Below are 16,555 nucleotides of genomic sequence, written 5' to 3'. Positions count from 1 at the left end.
CTAGATGTGGTTCCCCGTGGGATAATGAGAAATCTTGGTTTGCTGTGATAACTCAGCTGAGATGCCCTAAACTGGCTATACCTCTTTCAAGATCCAGTCTAAACCATGAAACCCTCCAACATGATTAGTGGGAACTTTTGACCCCAGAAATGCAGCCCATGGTGAGATAGGTCACCCAGCACATTCCCCTGAGTGAGCTTCCTAAACTGGCACTGGCATTTTAGATACTCCACAGACCCGGTGGTCAGCCCATGAACTCACCCTGAGGACATGCCTGAGAAGATGGGGGACACAGGAGAATCTAGACTTGCCAGGGCCTGAACAGGGCAGTGATATTGGTATGAAAGGATGCAGACAATGTTCACATCATAAACAAAGCAAATCACAACCTGGAAAAATAGTTTGCAACATACATGACAAAGAATTAGTAACACATGAAAAGCACTCTTTCAAATTAATAAAAAGCGACTCACAGTCTGTTTTTTTTTTAATGTCTTTTTAAAACTCTTTGATTTTTACCATGGCAAAGAAGGTGAACATACGATTAAGACCAACGAGAGAAATTTAAGTGGCCACTGAACATACCAACAGATGTTCAACTTTACTAAAATTAAAAATTCAAATGAAGGCATCACTGGGCTATCATCTGAGACACTCAGACTGATAAAAGTTTAAAGAGATTCTGGTATGGTAATGAGTGGAGAAACTGACATGCTGACTCTCTGCTGGAGGGATGTTACTGATGAATCTCTCTGTGGGTCAGTATTTGTCGAACGCCTTTATGATTTTCATGTGCTCTGACTAATCTGTAGATTGTTTGCAAAGATGGCCAGGAAAGGCTCCGCCCGTTCCACACGCCCTGTAGCAATGTGAGCTCCCATTCTTCCGTCCCCTGGAGACTTGCTTTGACCAACAGAGGGCTGCAGAAGTGAAGCATACAACTTCAGAGACTAGGCCTCAAGAGGTCTGGCAATTTCCATCTTTGCCATCTTGGCACTCTGAGCCACCACATAAAGATGTCTGCCTATACAACTGGAGAGACCACTTGGAGAGAGAAGATCTGGCTGACCCCCTGACTGCAGCCAGATGAGTGATCCCAGCCAACACTTCATGGAGCAGAAGAACTGCCCAGCTGAGCCCAGCCCACCCACGCAATGGCAAGAAATGATACAGTGTTGCTGTTATAAGGTATTATTACATTTTAGGATGTAGTGATAGACACCTGACATATGTTTAGAATTCATAAAAATAATCAGATAAATGCACAAAAATACAGGAACACTTATGGTAACAACAAAAACACTGATATGATTTTGATGAAATGGAAATAATGCCTATAAAGGAAGAGCTGAATAAATAAGGGTGCCTCTATTACAGTAAAATACAGTGCAGCTATTAAATAAGAATGCAGTCTCTATTTATTGATATAGAAATAAAAGTACCATACGTTAAGTGAAAAAAGCATGTTACGAGAGAGTGGGAATAGCTTTTTTTTTTTTTAAGATTTATTTATTTATTTTGACAGAGAGAGACACAGTGAGAGAGGGAACACAAGCAGGGGGAGTGGGAGAGGTAGAACAGGCTTCCTGTGGAGCAGGGAACCTGATGTGGGGCTCAATCCCAGGACCCTGGGATCATGACCTGAGCCAAAGGCAGACTCTTAATGGCTGAGCCACTCAGGCGCCCCTGAGAGTGGGAGTAGCTTAGTGATGAAATGTGCAGGCTCTAGACAGCAGACTGAGTGTGAATAGTGCTCTTCACCATCAGCGTGCTGTGTGACCTTGGGGAAGGCACTTTGCCTTTCTGAGCTCTCTGTTTTCTCACCTAGAAAACGAAGATTTATCATAGCACCTGTTTGAGATTCATGAGAATTAAATGAGGTAATTCAGTAAATAGCTTATTAATAGTATTTTATATAGAGTATAGTATATTAATAGCTTATTAATGTATAAATTTAACTCATAGTAGAAGCTCAATTAGTGGTAGCTTCTGAGTATGATCCCATTATTAAAATATATGATTATTAATAGAATAATATTAATATCAGTTTATTATATAATATTCATCCTATATAATTAACATATTAATAAATAGCCATAGAAAATCCTGTTTTTGTAAAAGATATACCTATATACATAATCTATGTTATAATTAAGCATATATTATATATATGCTTAATTAAGCATATATTATATATGATGGGGGATTTAACAGATATTTCATTTTTTTCTCTACTCTCTTTTCCATTTTCAGAATTTTTATGGGGGGCCATATCTTTTATTTCTTATACCATTTCTAAATTTTAAAAAGCAAATTAAGAAAGTATTCTATCTTCCACACTTCTTGATAATTTACTTGAGCTATGTCATGAAGAGTTCCCCTAAACTGCATGTGAGTGTGCATGTGTCTGTGTTCCTTGCATATGATTCCAAAAATGGGGGCCCCCACAATTGATAATAAACCCCAGTATTATTAATTTAAATGTATTACTACCAAAGCATTGAATGAATGTGCACTTTCTAGTAGAATCCATATTAGAATATCTTGTCTTCCCTAAATCTGGTGATAAATTGCTTACAGAAATGTGACATACCCTTTTAAAAAAATCTTTTGAGTTATTCGTGATGCATAAAATATAAAAAATAAGTAGACAAGTTTTTCCCTTAATAAAAAAAACCTCTATTTTATTATATATTAAGAAACTTATAGTATTAGCACTAAAAGATCCCTACAGTCTGGGATATTTCTGGACAAACTTCAGGATTTGTTTTCAGCACTACAACTGGGATCGTTAGCAGCCTCAGCTAATTTTTCCCAAGCTAATACACGGGACATGCTGTTCTGGAGATGGAGAAGAGACAATGAAGGACCCAGGTGCACAGAGGACTCACACCGCAGATCATTTAAGAGAGGAGCACCGTCTCTAAAAGCCCACCATGTTTGTTTATGGTTCAAATACACACTGTATCTCTTTTTGCGGAAATTTCAAGGCATTTTACAATATTGAGATTTCCTAAAATTGATGCAGTAAAGAGGTATTTTTGTCCAAAATTTCCTGAAATCATGGGGCACCTGGCTGGCTCAGTTGGTGGAGCATGCAACTCTTGATCTCTGGGTTGTGAGTTCGAGCCCCATGTTGGACTTAGAGATTACTTAAAAGTAAAATCTTTTAAAAAATTTCCTCAAATCATTTGATCATGGAATTGTGGAATCTTTTTGTTTGTTGCTGTTGGTTTGGGATGGAAGAGGAGGTGATTGTTGGTAGAAATGAGACTATTTTATCTCACAGGACACACACTAGTGAGACTAGTGAATGGACTAAAGGATGGACAGAAGGAAAGAGGGAAGGAGGAATGAAGAAAGGAAGGAAGGTAGGAAATGACATAGGAAAAAAAACGAATGGGTGCCTGGGTGGCTCAGTCGGTTAAGTGTCTGCCTTCGGCTTGGGTCATGATCCCAGGGTCCTGGGATTGAGTCCTGAGTTGGGCTCCCTGCTCAGCGGGGAGTCTGCTTCTCCCTCTCCCCTACCCCCTGTCGTTCTCTCTCTCTCTCCCCGCCTCAAATAAAAATAAATTTAAAAAAGGAAAGAAAATGAATAAGGTCTATGATTTTAAATTTATGATTCCAAACCCAAGAATGCTCTGACATCAGAAAGTTTTTTTTTCCTCCCCAAATTGGTAGAGTCTCATTAGGTGGCAAATCTTGACCAGAAGTGACATGAGGTTATTTATAATCTTTACTGATCCCTCCCAGTGAGAATATTCCTATGTTTTGCTGCAGAAATATTGTGGTTAATGATGATGGGGTTTCCCCTGAGACCCTGATGGGGTGTCACATAATCTAGGCTCACGGCATCATGGTACCTTTTCCAAATCTGAAACATTCTGAATTCAGCTGGTTGGAAGGCATTTTGAGAAGCAACTGTGGATCTGTTTTGCATTCATATTTGTAGAGCTGTTCATACCAGGTAGATTCAATTCCTGGGCTATGACATGGGGAGAGGGGCTCCTGGGTTTGTTTCAGTGGTTAAGTGTGATGATCCATGCAGAAATCCAACACTCTGGACACAGTATGTGCTTTGAAATGTCCACTGCCCTCTTCCCACTTTCTGCTGGCCTGACCCAGCAGGCCCATCCGGTCAGCATCAATACTTAGTGGTCCCTGAGCTTCAGCTGTCCTATGTCAGGAGAGCACTGAGCAGAAGCCAAGATCATGTCTCCATTTGGTCCTCCCCCTGCAGAAACGCTGACATAATTACCGCATACATCAATTCTGCCCACAAGAAGCTATGCCTTGGCTTGTTTTGTTTTCCTTCATACAGCTGTAATGATCTCCTCCATGTAAAACATACCATTTTAAATTAAAAAATTAAAAATTCAGAGGCAGATCTCTGCACAAGACAGCGGCACCCTCCGTCAGAGGCCATAGCTTTGGAGCACACCATCATGCCCAGGGCCGTGCGCACCGTTAGAAAAAACAGAAATGACAACTCCCTAATCACATGCTCTGTGTGTCTTGCATTCTTTGCAGGTTAGGAATGGGAGGAGTGGATGAAGGCATGGGAAGTAATAACAAAATACTCACGATGATTTTTTTTTCTCATACTACAACTCAAGACTTTTAGAGAGAAGACCTTAGTAGGAGTTTGAGAGGTTGATAACAAACCACTCTGAATTTCTTTGGAAGTACGGAGCCAGGCTCAGATGCTAAGAAGTCCTCCAAGTCCAGCAAGAAGATGCCAGGGCTGTGGGATTCCTGCTTTAAAAAAAAAAAAAATCCAAGGTCAAGGTGAAGAAAGGACTCAGAAAACAAGGTGAGGCTTGAGGTTTGAGCCTCCGTGAGCTATCTTCTGATCCTCCCTGCAAAGACAACTCTTTTTTTTTTTTAAAGATTTTATTTATTTGACAGAGAGAGACACAGTGAGAGAGGGAACACAAGCAGGGGGAGTGGTAGAGGGAGAAGCAGGCTCCCCGCTGAGCAGGGAGCCCGATGCGGGGCTCCATCCCAGGATCCTGGGACCATGACCTGAGCCGAAGGCAGACGCTTAACGACTGAGCCACCCAGGTGCCCCTAAAAGACAGCTCTTAGGTAGTGTACGTCTCCACCCTCTGGCCTCAGCTTCTGTTTCTGTTTGGTGTAAAAGATCTTTATTCAAAAGATCTTTATTGAGCCCCTGCAATGTTCCAGGCACTGTTCTAGACACAGAGGAGATCACAGGGAACACAGCAGACAGCTCTGTCCTCGCTCTCGGCAGCAGGTCAGGCATGAGCATCTGACAACTTACATCTTGGGATGCTAAGCCAGGCAAGGGCTTCTGCTGACTGAACACCTTTTGTCCCCATTTCTTAGGGTCTTGCGTACCAGATCTATCTATCCCTGTGTCTGTCTTACTAGTTGTAGTGGAGATGGCTAGCTGGCCATGAAAATTTGTTCCCCACCTCCTTAGCAACACAGCTGGAGCTGGGAGGTGGATACCCAGCCAGCCTCTTTATAACCCAGCTCAGTGTGGACTTGTGAGTACTTCTAGCCAATGGAATGTAAGTGGAGGTGTTGTGAACCATTTCAAGGTCAATGCTTTTAAGAAGTGGCTGTACCTACTCATACTTGCTTTTCTTTCAACAAAGACCCTAGGCGGTAGATATTTGTCCTTGAATCACCATAGTGAGGACAGCCACTTGCCCCGGTGAATAAGTAAATTGCTACTCTACTTTATTTGCTGCATTTGGGGGTGTATTTGTTGCAGGTCTTTAGCCTATCTTAAGTAATACACATCTCTTAGGTCTTATTTGAGAGCGTATCTCCGTATCTCTCTTCCAAGTTCGTTTTTAACTCTCAGGAATCCTTTGTCTTTCCTACCTTTTAGTCTAGTTATCCTGATTCCTTCTAATTCTTTCTGCATTTTGTTGTTGTTGTATGTCTCTACTCCTCTTGGGACATTTTACATTATGTTTCTTCCTCTTCTTTTTTTTTTTGATCATAATTGTGACAGTTACTTAAACCCCATTCTTTTTTTTTTTTTTAAAAAGATTTTATTTGTTTTATTAGAGAGAGAGAGAGAGAGCATGAGCCAGGGGAAGGAGCAGAGGGAGAGGGAGAAGCAGACTCCCCGCTCAGCAGGGAGCCTGATGCGGGGCTCAATCCCAGGACCTTGGGACCATGACTTGAACCGAAGGCAGACACTCAACTAACTGAGCCACCCAGGAGCCCCTAAACCCCATTGTGATGCACCTGTCTAATGAATGATTACCTTAATATATAAAGATCTCCTTGGGGAGCCTGAGTGGCTCAGAAAAATGAGAAAAGTATATAAATAGGTGCTTCACAGAAAAAGTAAATACAAATAGGGCTTACATGAAAAAGTACTACTTTACTAAAATAAGAGAAATGTGAATAAAATTTGATTGAGATATTTTTTCAAGTATTACCCTGGAAAAGATAAAGAGTATATTAATAATACACTATTGACAAGAATGTGGGGACATAGGCACCCTCATATAGAGCTGTAGGGAGTGTAAATTAGTACATGTTCAAAGAGCAATTTGGCAATATCTAACAGAATTGCAAATGCACTTCACAATTTGCCTAGCTAATCAATTTATAGGAAGTATCTTACAGATACTTTTATGGGTACAAACTTATGCATGGTCAAACTTATTTATTGCAGTTGCCATAATTGTAAAATATATCTATATAACCAAGAGGTTATCATTGAGGGACTGGTTAAATTATGGTATGGTATGTCCATGAATAGGAATATTTAGAGCCTTAAGAAATAGAAAGATCTTTAAGACCAGATAGGGTTATATTAAGTGAAAAAAAAGTAGAGAATAGTGTCTAGTACACTATTCTTTGGGTAAAAACATACATACATAAATATATGTGGTAATATTATATATGTTATAGGTGCATATACATGGTCATATACTATATATATGATTGTGCATTTATATGTATATTTGCCCATATAATATATACACAATATATATTACACACTATATGTACATATGCACACACATATATGTATATACACATATGTAGTATACACATATATGTACACACATACACACACAGATTCATAGAGGATATATTCGGGAAGCTGCGCAAAAACTGGTCACATTCTTTGCTATGTGGAGGAAAATTAGGCAGATGTGGGCAGAAGAAGGGTGGAAACTTTTCACAGAATATGTATTTCTAATTTTGAACCAAAAAATAAGAAATCTACTCAAAAAGGAAATAAAAGTATTTCCTAAACCTCTTATCTTTCTGTTACAACTATTTACTCAACTAGAGTCATTATTTGGGCTGGGACCTTGGTTCTTGAACATTTTGGGAATTATGGTCACTTTTACAGATCTGCTGAGATCCATGGATGAAGAATGTACACAATTTCATATTCAATCCCAGGGTATCCATGGACCTCTTCAGCTCAGTTACAAACTCCAGGTTAATAACTCCTGTTAAAAAAAAAAAAACAAGGGGCGCCTGGGTGGCTCAGTTGTTAAGCGTCTGCCTTCAGCTCAGGTCATGATCCCAGGGTCCTGGGATCGAGCCCCGCATCGGGCTCCCTGCTCCGTGGGAAGCCTGTTTCTCCCTCTCCCTCTCCCCCTGCTTGTGATCCTGCTCTCACTGTGTCTCTCTCTGTCAAATAAATAAATAAAATCTTTAAACAAAACAAAACAAAACAAAAACAGGGGCGCCTGGGTGGCTCAGTCGTTAAGTGTCTGCCTTCGGCTCAGGTCATGATCCCGGGGTCCTGGGATCGAGCCCTGCATTGGGCTCCCTGCTCGGCAGGAAGCCTGCTTCTCTCTCGCGCGCTTCCCCTGCTTGTGTTCCCTCTCTCGCTGTGTCTCTCTCTGTCGAATAAATAAATAAAATCTTTAAAAAAAAAAAACAACCAAAACCAAACAAACAAAAAGCAGGTAAACAATGGAAGGCAAAGGAGAGGATCTTATGTCTTTATTTCTCTTGTCTTTCCATCTTCGAAACTGTCCCACCATGTTTATCTCATTGTTCTTTGTTTTAAAACACCCACCCTTCTTTATACCTAATTTTCTGGATTTCTTTGTGATTCTCCTTTAGAAAGAAGCCTTAAAAAATTATACAAGTTCTGTGATTATGTTTTTAAAAAGACTTCCCCTTAATTTCCTACCTCTTCTTGGAAATTGATTTCCCCTTGACACACTTTCAGAAACATACTTTTGCTCACCCCTGGGGCTCACTTTTGAACAACTGTTCTTTTTCCTGTCCTTGAACTCATTTAATATAAGCCTTGTGTCCCTCTTTACTTTGCTATTAGTATGCTCACTGTAACGCAAATTTGGAAAAAAGCTTCTTAAAACGAAGCCCCAAGAAACAGCGTTTAAATTCCTCCCACTAAAAAAAAATAAAATAAATTCCTCCTACCTTTGTAAAATTATAGAATAATTAGAGAGACTCTTTATTCTCATCATCCAATACTCATAGAATCCCTCCTGTGATAGGAAAAAAAAAACTAAACAAAAAACACTCAGCTGCGTCCCTCCCCCAAAATTGCACTTGACTGACTAAAACCCTTTCTTTGGGGCAGTCCAATTACTGCTTCGTGCCAGACGTACAAATGGCTGGTCCCTTGCCTCACTCAGTTCCCGGTAACTTGGAAAATCTGTCTGAGCTCTAGAGTGCTTTGTGGGCTGGGATGAGGCTACGGTTGTGACTTCACGACAGCCCAACTCCTCCCTCTGCCCAACTCAGCTTCCCTCACTTCCTCCCGGATGCTGTCCCAAGAGACCCCTGCAACAACCACCGGCACCTAATTCCCCATCTCAGAGTCTCTTGCCTAGGGAACGCAGGACTCTAAAACTCTCAGACATCGAGTCATTCTAGAAAACTGCTTCCATGGTAGCTAATAGTGCAACGAACATCAGTTGTTTTTACCAGCACAGCATCCTTACCCCTCTTCTCATATCAGCCTCAGGTTATGCCCACAACCCTTCCTCTCTGCCCATGCTACAGTGGAGCTGAGCCCACCCCAATCCCCAGCCCCCCGAGGGGGTATGTGACTTAGGCCTAGCCAATCAGAGCAGCGAATTGCCTTGGCCACTGTGATTGGTTGGGAATGGCACATGACCACAGCTAGGCCAATAAGAACCCTTCCTAGGATTTATGCTTCAACCATTGGGATGAAAAAGCCCTCTTTGTTCTGGAGTGCCAAACTGACTGGCTGAAAGAAAATTTCAGAAGAGAGCTGGATGAAAAGATGTCTTGGTGACAGCATTTCACCACGTGAATCCACCTATTTCTCAACTCAGATCAATTATAAAGTTTCACTTGGGGAGTTAATGCATTCTGTTATTTGCTTAAGCTCATTTGAGTGGGTTTCTCTTATTTGAGACCAAAAGAATCCTGTGTGATTCAGAGGGTTTATCTTTTAATTGCCCTCGATTAATAATTATAATAATTAATAAAACAACAATAACGAACATTTCGAGTTAAACTTTTTTTCCGAGATGTATCCTTTCCTGCTTCTTAAGCTCCAGAACTCAACTTTTTTTCCTGAATGCCTCTGGGACATTCCTTGTCATACTTCTGGCATCTTACACTGATGCCCACAGGGCTACCTGGGGCCTTGTATCTGTAAGACTTGGCCTATAGGGCTTATTGAGTTCTCATGTCTAATTAGTTTGAATTAAAAATCTCTTCCGTTACTGGGGCGCCTGGGTGGCTCAGTGGTTAAGCCACCGATTCTTGGTTTTGGCTCAGGTCATGATCTCAGGGTTGTGAGATCAAACCCCACATTGCGCTCTGTGCTGGGTGTGGAGCTTGCTTAAGATTCTCTCTCTCCCTCTCCTTCTGTACCACGCCCCCACCCTAAGAAAAATCTCTCCCATTACTGCCAGGGTGTTGTTCTCTGCCACTTTTCTCTGCTGCCACTATCAGTGCTTCTAGCAACCCTTCTCCTCCTCCTTGATTGCAGTTTTGACTTAGAAATCTGATCTCTGAGTTTATTTGAACTGTGTGTAAAGTGAACAGAGGTTTTGAGCAAATGCCTGATAGGCTCTCCTGTGCTTTAAGTGTGTAAGGTTTTGATATGTGAACATTGGACATTCAATGGCATTTTATGATTTTTACACTTGTCGTGATATAGGTTTCCAATCAGGAAATGTATGGGCTAGGAGACTTCCATATAGGCAAGATGTGATATTCATCCATGCAATCAGAAAATTTGGTTGGTAGAGGGTAGCCTCCATCTGGCATATTGTTCTATCCTGAAAATAATGTTCTCAGATGAATGCATTCCACGTGAATCAGTGACTTCTTGAGTCAAGAAAACTAGAATGAAGCCTACAGTAAATGGGTCCATACATACATGCATACAAACCCAACTAGCATGTATGCCCAGTGATTTTTCACTTCTATGGGTGTATGGTGTGCTATCCTGGTTACTGATCTTCCTGGGTAATCTGTCCATGTCCAGAGATGAAAGTGGAATTTCTAGCATTAAGTTGATGTCTCAGCTTGATTCCAGTTGTGTTTGTCTCGTGAACTTGACTTAGAGCAGCTGGGATCTAATGTACTGACTTATACCTCTAGCACCAATGACGGAGTCTGGGAGCCTGTAAGCAGGAAGAGGCACATAGACAGGAAAGGGGACATTTGTTTCTGTGTTCCCCTGTTTCTGGAGAGCAAAGAGCAGATCTAGAAGGGAGGAAAACATTCCCAAGAGGGGAAGAAATCTGACAGCCTCAGGTGGTCCAACATCCTCAATTAGCATGGAAATAGCACGCATTAGTTTTGCACAAAGAGAACTACTTTTGCCAATCACTTCAACTCCTCTTTATCGCTTTCAAGTATATTTATTTTGATGGCTTTTTATTTATTCTTTTTTTTTTTCCAGTGGTACATCAGAAATATGGCCCTGTCTGGAGACAGTACACAACTTGACGCTTTCCACCGCCCTTCCAATCAGGAGCAACTACAGCTGTCGGGGGAGCACTGAAAAAATGTCAATTAGCTATAAAAGTTCCACAAACGAGCATTATGTCTTCCTCTTACGAGTCCCTGATGCAGCTCAAAATTGAGGAATAATGTCCGCAGTTAAGAATGGTTGTTGGGGCCCCAGCACTCTCTTTTCCCATTAATAATGGCTTTGGCGCTGGTGCTGGAGTCATGGCATGTGTTTGTGGGGGCCCAGGCAGCTGCTGGGTATTTGTGTTACAAATAGCTACAGCTCCCATCACATTGATGGGGAGGGGCCGCGACCCCGGGTCCCTCTAGGCGCATCACCGGTGGCAAGTTCATCCCTTGGGGGAATGGGGACGCGAGCTGCGTCCAGCCTCCCGTCTCTGCGGGCGCTGGCTGCTTCTCTCTGGGCCGTGCCTGCGAATCACATCAGGACTGCTCTGGCTTGGAGGGAGAATGAGAGAGCAGTCTGCCTTCTGGTGTCACCCTCTGTGACTGTCCGGGAGCGGCCCCACGTGGCCTTTATTTATGGACAAGCACACTGTCCTCTAGGCTAAAAAAGCATAGCAAGTCTCTTCTGCAAGTGAAAGCCGGCATGTGGGGCCAGTGGACGGGGCCTGTCTTGACATGTAAAGTGTAATAAATCCTTATTTATGAAAACAGGCAGCTGGCCCAAGCACTGTAGATTGTCAATTTGATTTTTTTTAAGTGTTGCATTAAAATATTATTTAATCTTGACTACTGAGGTTTTTGGCACCCCCTTAAATCTTGTGCCTGAGGTCAGTGACTCATTCTCCTCACCCTGGTCCCAGCTCTGCCTTTTTTTTAGCCAGAGAAGCGTGACGTGGGTCCTTCTACAGGGGCTCGCCTGTGTGTTTCGAGGAAATGACTATCCCACTTAGCAGACCTGGGGAAGAAAGATCCGGCAGTGCCCTGCGTGGAGACGGAGTCTGGAAAGAGCGTGAAGACAAACCCTGGTTTCAATTCTTGTTCCACAGCTGTGTGACCTTCTGAAATCATCCAACTTCTCTGAGCCTCAGGCTTCCCATCTGAGACACTGAAATAATGATCTTGACCTCGAAGTAGGGCTGCGGAGATGAAATGAGGTATGTCAGGTGGCTGGCACTTGGTAAATGGCATTTCACCAAATGTTTGCAGAGTGAATAATCAACACACAAGATGTTGGTTGAAGGACCGGAGGGTTTTATATCAACGGATTGCCTTCAGCCCGGTGGGACCTTTTTTGTCATTTCGTTTTCTACATCAGGTTTTCATGATTTCTGCACATGTTTACGTTCTGTGCTAGATCCAAGGGTGGGATTCATATATAAATCTTTTCTGTATCCCTCATTATGCTTTGGGCAAGCATCTGATAACTATTTGTTGCATGAATAGAAAGGTTATTTTTTTTAAAGATTTATTACTTATTTGAGAGAGAGCAGGAGTGGGAGAAATGGGGTGGGGGGAAGGAAAGAATCTCAAGCACACTCCCCACTGAGCACAGAGCCCAATGCGGGACTTGATCCCATGACCCTGAGATCATGACCTGCGCTGAAATCAAGAGTCAGACACAACTGATTGAGCCACCCAGGCACCCTGGAAAGAAAGCTCATTAATGAACAGTGGTATGAATAGATATAAAACCAGGGAGTGTGGTTCTACATAGGTGACCCGAGCCATTTACCATACTGTCAGCTCCGGGACTCTTAGGAGGGTTGGACTCAAAGCAGGTTAAGTCCAGGGACCTTGAACACTACAGCGACCCCAGTGATTCCCAAGTGGAGAGTCATATGCATAGATCCTTGGTCCTTGTCCCTCTAAGTGGGGGTGGCAGGGAGAAGAGAATTTGATGCTTTTGCTGTTTCCAGGATTGGCCCATGGAGATTCAGTTAACTCATAACCACTCAAGAGTCAGAAAGTTCTGGGTTATCAGGGAAAGACGATGCTGGGAGCTTTTTAGGTAAAAGATGTCGAGAGGTAAGCTTATAAAAATGGGTGACCATGTGATTTATTATTCAAGCTGGGATAATTTTGGAAATTAAAGGGGATGCTGTTATAATTATGCTGGAATGAAAGACACCAACCCAAGCTGTTCTGGGCCAAGCAGGACACACATTCACTCTGCTTCTAAGATAAACATGCAAAGACCCCTTAGCTCAGCGTTGGAAAGAACGAAGTCATCTGTGCTTCTGCCTGGTGGGCAGCTCTGGTTTCTTTTGGAAGTCTGCCCTTTGCAGCCCACTGCTGTCTGGTGATTGGATAATTGTGCCTCTCTCTGCCCACTGTGTCCTCTCCTTAGCCAGAAGCCGCGGTCCCCAAGAGCTGGGTTACTCACCCATGGCCGTAGGCTGGCTTTCCTGTTGCACTTGGGATCTCTGTTTAGAAGAGTGATGTCTTGCAGGAGCCTGAAACATGGAATCAGCAGCGGAGAGGCCCACAAAGGCAGAATACCAAAGAGGTGAACAGCGTGGGACGTGAACTGTCTTCTAGATAAATGACTGGTGTAAGCATCGGAAAAGAAATCTAGGTAGAAAATCACCGAGTCCAATATGTCACCTGAGAGCCTCTCCCTGCACCCAATTTACTATTGAGGAGAGTAAAATCAGGTGCGCAAGTTTATGAACTCCTTCAAATTCATGTCTCTGGCCCACATGCCATCCATGGATTCCAGACTCGAATACCCCACAGCTTCCTTGACATCTCCACCGACAGAAATATCAGACTCTGTGTGTCCGGGCAGGGCCCCTGAGCACCCCCGTCCTCCCACTCAGCCAACAGCAAGTCCTCCCTGCCAGTGACTCAGACCCCAAATTTTGGAGTTACTTGGGACTCCTCACGTCTTCCTTCATGTATCACCTCGAATCTGTGAGAAAACACTATTCAGAGTACATCACCGTCTGACCCCTGCCATTACCTGCTTCAAGCCCCCAGCGTCTCTCATGGGGCCTCTTAGTATTGTTACTGCCTCCTAATTCCTTCCGCCTGTACCTGCCTACAGTCTTTTTTTCACTGAAGAGTCAAATCCATCCTTTAAAAGCCTAAGTCAGGCTGTGTCATTCCTCTGCTCAAAATTCCCAAAGCAGTTTCCCATCTTTCTTCAGACAAAAAGCTGAAATCCTTACTCTGCCCTGCAAAGCCCCACACAAACTTCAGTCACCCCCAGTACCATCTCAATCTCATCTTCTAAAGACACTCCCTTGTTCACATGGCTACAACCATTCTGCCCCGCTTGCCGTTCCTCAACTAAACCAAGCATACCCCTGCCTCAGGACCTTTGCGTTGGCTGTTTCATGTGCCCAGAACACTCTTCCCCCAGATCCGCCTGGCTAAATCCCTCTCTGCCTTCAAGTCTTTGCTCAAATGTCAGCTTCTATGAAACTCCTACTCCTTGTTCCTTTCCCTGGTTTTATTTTTCTGCATAGCATCCAGCACCTTCTCATATGCTCTATATTTTACTTATTATTTTCTGTTTATTGTCTCCTTTGAGTGGAATATGAGCTCTCTGAAGGTAGGAATGTGTCTTTGTTCCCTGCTGTGATCTCAGAACAGGTATCTGGCATAAAGTGGGGATTCAGTGAAGATTTTCTGGCTGAATGAATTCTGCAGCTCTTCACCAAATGCTAGCAGGTGTCAGGTGCATACTAAGTACATCAAGATGTCCACAGCAAGATCTTCCTCTTAACATGACCCTGAGTTTTGGGAATGGAGGCACGGCCAACCCTAGTGGGACACAGTAATGAGGCATAGCAGGGGTAAGGGGGCAGCCTGCATCCTCTCTTCTTCTACCCTGGGATGAGAACAGGCGAGCCTTCCCCAGATCAGGCGATGCTGGGGCTGGAACGTGACGAGCAAGTGGAATTTTACCAGGCAGTGGAGCAGGGTGGTCAAGCTATCCCTCACGTCTCCATGGGTTTTCACTCTGCATACTGATTCAGAGGGCAAGCGTGGCACCAGAGAAATAGGGATAAGGAATTAATTGTGATAGTCATGTTGCTCAGCCAACATGTTCTTTTCAGCAGACGGAAGGATGAACTGACTGCTTCCTGGGACGTTCAGAGTCACCCAAGTGATCCAGTTTGCTCACCTGCTGGTGAAATGAAAAGCAATTTCCTTTGAGAGCAACCTGGGCAGGTGATCTTACAGCACTAGAGCCACTGTGCTGATTACCATCCACAGAAATCACTTGATGAGATGGAATGATGCCCTGCTTTCCCCACAAAGCCTTTTCAGAACATGGTGTGGTCCTGTTTCCAATTTCCCCTGGACTCTCAGGAAGCCCTGGCTTGTAAGGGAGCTTTGGCTTGTGATTTCTTAAGATAATCTCCTTTAAGTCAAAGATATGTCTGTGGTGGAATTTAGCTGTTTTGGGTGAGTCCAGATTCCCTCCAAGGAATAAAAGGACCACCAGATAATTGAGGTTTATTAACTACTTCTGTGGCATAACTGAGAGAGCACACACTGAAGCCCTTGGCAGGTGCTGCTTTCTGGCTTGGGGGCCACTGGGACCACAGGATTGTTCCAAATTCCACCATTGCCTATCTAGGTAGGTTTGACAGTTCTGGTGGTAGTGATAATATATCAGTGAACTATTTCTATGTAACGAATCACTAAGTGGCCTAAACCAGCAAGTTATCACTTCTCCCCATTCCGTGAGTTGCCTGGATCAGTCCCTTGCCAATTTTGCCTTAGACAGCTCATGAGACTCTGTCCAGCTGGGAGGGTAAGTTGGCTGGGGCTGGGCTCAGCTGGGATGGCTGGAACTTCATTCCTGTTTCTTCACAGTGGAGTCTTCCTAGCATCATGGTCCCCAGGATAGAAGCCCCAGAAGCCCCAGAAGCCCCAGAATGCATATAACACTTACCAAGGGCTTACATCTTGTTGACTTGGCCCAAATGAGTCGCATGGGCAAGCCCAGAGTCAGTGGGGGAGAGGAACAATACCCAGGGGCATGGATACTGGGAGGTATGGTTCGTTGGGCCATGACTGTAACCATCTTACACAAAAGGAAAGAAGAGATCACCAACCAGGTCTTCCTAATCCAGGTCCTGTGTCTCTTCTCATCTGCCTTCTGATGTGTTACGATTCCCACCTGCAGTCTTGTGTGTGTTGCTGACCATGCTGCTAGGTGATGGGACCAGGCAGTACCTAGGCCAACACATATATCCTTAGCCCATTACCTTCAGTGAAGTTGTTAGAAAGGCAAGCCCTGACTCCAGCTCTGATTCTGACCCTGAGCACCCAAACCAATTCTGGGTGCATGCAGATACCCCTTCTTCTTTCCCTGGAGTCAGAGATAGCACTCTGCATCCGAAAAAGCAACCCCCATTGGAGTTTTCCTCAGACATGTATGAGCTCAGTGTCTGATGGGACAATGCCCCTCCGCTTTCATGCTCAGATGATCTCTCTACAGAACAGGTCTCTTATCTGTCATGGCCATCTCTAAGATGGTCTCTAAAGACCCCCATTCCTGGTCTTCATGCCCTGTGTGATCCTCTTCACTTGAGCAGGAGCTGGGCTTACCAACAACAGAATAAAGTGAGGTGACTTCACTCCTGAGAATAGGTTATAAAAAGGCTGTGGCCTCCATCATGGGTGCTCTCCTGCACTTTCTTGGGTC

The 16,555-nt window shown here is 43.6% G+C and overlaps 1 long non-coding RNA gene across 1 annotated transcript; it reads left to right on the top strand.

Moving 5' to 3' along the window:
- The first annotated feature begins 2,642 nt into the window (after positions 1-2,642).
- LOC145723847 (uncharacterized) lies at positions 2,643-14,045 on the top strand. The gene is made up of 3 exons (XR_014149176.1): positions 2,643-3,371; positions 4,617-4,813; positions 10,874-14,045. It is a non-coding gene; the product is annotated as an uncharacterized LOC145723847 (long non-coding RNA).
- Positions 14,046-16,555: the final 2,510 nt, after the last annotated feature.

This window comes from Leptonychotes weddellii, chromosome 10 (assembly GCF_054177405.1).
Source record: "Leptonychotes weddellii isolate Sample4059 chromosome 10, ASM5417740v2, whole genome shotgun sequence".
Lineage (NCBI taxonomy): Eukaryota > Metazoa > Chordata > Mammalia > Carnivora > Phocidae > Leptonychotes > Leptonychotes weddellii.
The sequence above is the reverse complement of the archived record's forward strand: the minus strand, read 5'-3'. Positions and strand labels throughout refer to the sequence as shown.